This window comes from Balaenoptera ricei, chromosome 10, assembly GCF_028023285.1.
Source record: "Balaenoptera ricei isolate mBalRic1 chromosome 10, mBalRic1.hap2, whole genome shotgun sequence".
Classification (NCBI taxonomy): Eukaryota; Metazoa; Chordata; class Mammalia; order Artiodactyla; family Balaenopteridae; genus Balaenoptera; species Balaenoptera ricei.
This window is the reverse complement of record NC_082648.1, coordinates 6,980,520-6,983,817: the sequence shown is the minus strand read 5'-3', so window position 1 is coordinate 6,983,817 and position 3,298 is coordinate 6,980,520. Positions and strand designations below refer to the sequence as shown.

At 37.0% G+C, this 3,298-nt stretch overlaps 1 long non-coding RNA gene across 1 annotated transcript; it reads left to right on the top strand.

Annotated features, from left to right (window-relative positions):
• The first annotated feature begins 797 nt into the window (after positions 1 to 797).
• On the top strand, positions 798 to 2,430 carry LOC132372383 (uncharacterized). The gene is made up of 3 exons (XR_009505181.1): positions 798 to 858; positions 1,081 to 1,169; positions 1,743 to 2,430. It is a non-coding gene; the product is annotated as an uncharacterized LOC132372383 (long non-coding RNA).
• The last annotated feature ends 868 nt before the right edge of the window (positions 2,431 to 3,298 follow it).

The window sequence follows — 3,298 nt, the reverse complement described above, 5'->3', positions numbered from 1 at the left end:
AGACAGAGTTACATATGCATTAATGGTGTATAGGAAGAGCATAATACAGAAAGTCATAACCACTGAGACTGTAGCCAGAAGTATGATGGACATTATCTTTTCCTGTGTCCCCATCACCCTGCATGTATAAGGTCCATGACACATGTGGGTACTGCACCAAATGGAATTTTTAATCAGTGGTAGGTGATAGTGAATAAGAATGACCAAGAATATCACCTGTACAGAAAACTGTACAAAAAAGTAGACAAAGGTACATTGCTAGCAGGGGCTTTTCCCTAGATAAGTAAAAAATTTCGTCTTCTTTTATATTAACATGGTCTGCTTTGTTGTCAGTGCTGCTGGAGCTCTCTTTTAAAGATTGCTTCTTAAGCACCTTGGTTTCCTTATGCACAGTCTGTGAAACAAAAAACTCCATCCCAAAAGAGATGGAGGAAAAGGCAAAGCCAACCAAATACCAAACTCCTAGGACAGGTCTAGTGAAATGATTCTCATAACACTCTGCTACACAGGTTTTAGAGATATTCCCGTGGCACTGGAAGTCTTTGACCAGATCAAGCCAGGTTATTTGCACTACACACACACAACTGACATATAAACAAAGGTAACACACCACAGTGGTGGCCCTATGTAGAAGTTTGTGGGATCTTTGTTCATCTCCAGTATGGTAGGTGTCATAGCATCAAATACACCATTGTCAGCCATCTTGGAATCTAGGAAGACAAAAGCAAAGTGGCATCAGGAGGAAAGAATGAACTGTATTTTATCCCATTTATATAGTCTCTGCTGTTCTCTTAATAGGTGTTTGCTGTGAGGATACTCAGTGGTCTTGATGAGAGTAGAGTGCCAAAGAAAGTTTAGGTGAGTGTCCAAAAACAATACACCCATTTAATAATATTTGTTATTCTTTCATTTACTAACCCCTTCTTCTAATTTTTCCCTATCAGTCTCTCCTCCTCACCCCATTTCACTCTCCAACCTCTTCCTACAGTTTATTTATCAACCCTTCTGCAAAGCTATCTATCCCATTTGCTCACATCACAAACTCTCAGTGTCATTTACTTCTTTTTATAATCTATATAGGAACCTGTGTCCGTCAACCCGCTCCAGCCAACAGTACAGTTCCAACTGTCATAGTACTCCCATGGAAATCTGGATATAAGTGCTTAAAGGTAAGTCTTCATCACTTCTCTCTGAGATGTATCTATCTGAGATGAGTTAACTGAACTGACCCGTGTCATTTTAGGCCCTTCCTGAAGCCAACTTTTCCAAAGCCCATCACCCATTTCAAAATCTGTTACTGATTAATCAGTCAAGATGGATGGATCAATACATAATTGTCTCCTACTGGGAGACCAGCTGAAATTTCTTATTTCCATCACATTCTATTGTTAATTTGAAATTTTCATTGACTCACAGATATTTTGAGCATCAATACGGTTTTGAGTATAGAAAAATGAATGAGGCAGTTCTTGCTTTGAATTACAGATCTGATGGTGTGAAGTACTTTTTTTCCCCACTAAATTTATTGTGACCTCTGTGGTTTCTGTAATTCACTTTCCTTCCTATGAATTACAAAGACATTGTTGGAACAATTTATTATTACGATACTCTGATGGTCAACAATTGTTCAAGCCTTACCTACCAATATGCCTGAGACTTTTGGGTGCCTGCATCACAGTTCAACTTCTTCCTTTATTCCATCCTGTTCTCCCACACCCCTGACCCTCTGCTTCCTTTCAAAGGTATTAATTCCTAATAAATATTTTGCACCTCAACTCTGTCTCAATATCTGCTTCTGGAAAAGCCTACCAGCAACACTCTTCTTCAGATCTTTGGAAGCCTGAGAGACAAGCCATATGAAGAGAAGGGCTCTCCCTTTACCCCTGGGGTCACAGTTACCGGAAAGCCAAGCCTCTAGAATACATTATACTTAATCTTTGCCTTGGAACTCTCTGAAAATAAACTCTCATTTGACACAGAGAAGTGACAGACTTGCATCTACTTTCTCTATGAAGATTCCTGCAGGGCCTGAAGCCTTACTTGTTCTGCCAAGGACCTGCTGGACTGGTGACTTTAGCTGCTGCTCAACCTAGGAGAGGAGAATGCACTGAAATTAAAATTGGAGAGGAGAAAGGATGCTTTCAGACTGAAATAGTCCCAGCCTCCCCTCCTAAATGTTTAGGCTACTTAAAATTATTTCTCTAGTTTCATGAGCAGATTTTTTTTAAGACACTGAACTTTGTTTTGAAGTGTAAATGCATACAAAAAAGTATACACAGTACACAGTCACATTGTTCAGTTCCATAAATTTCATAGGATGAACACACTCAACTAATTGTCATTCAGATCAAGAAAAGAATATTACCAACATCCCAAAAGCCCCATTTGTACATGCATTCAGTTACCATTCTTTATCATGTAAACAATATCTGGACATCTAACAATATAGTTTGCTTGCTTTGGAAATGTATATAAATAAATCATAAAGTGTATAATCTTTTCTGTTTGGATTTTTTGTCTTACATATTGTTTGTGATGTACATCCATAATATTGTTTAACGTAGTGTGGTTCTTCCATTCTCTTTGCTGTATAGTGTTCCATTGGGTGAATATACCACCCAAATTAAATTTATCCATTTACTGTTGGTGACTTTCAGTTTGGGACTATTATGAACGGTGCCATCATAAGTACTTTGTACATGTCTTTTGGTATATTAATTACACTCCCCCAAGCATGAAAGACCTCTTTGCTCCACATCCTCACCAACAGTTGCCATTGTCAGGTGTTTTTTGTTTTAGCTATTCTGGTAGGTATGTTGTTGTATTATGGAGTTAGTTTTCATTTCCTTGATGACAAATGAAGTTGAGCAATTTTCAAATGTTCATTGGTCATTTGAAAATTGTCCTTTGTGAAGTGTTTGTTCAAGTCCTTTGCCCTTTTTTTTTTTTCTAAGTTTTTTTATCTTTTTCTTATTGAATTGCAGGAGTCCTTTATGTATCCCAGATGTGAGTCCTCCATAGACACGTGAATTGCAAATATCTTTTCCCACTCTGAGGGATGTCTTTCCACTCTCTTAATAGCGTCTTTTAACAAACAGAAATTCTTAATCTTAATATTGTTGAGATTTGTGTTTATTTCTTTTCAAGTTAGTGGTTTTTGTGTCTTATTTAGGAGAACAACTTACTCCAATATCATGAAGATATTGTAATAAAGTAATAAAGTTTTCTTCTGAAAATTTTATTACTTTTCCTTTTTAAAAATTTAGTATTAAGTTATAATACAGTAAAATTTCCTTTT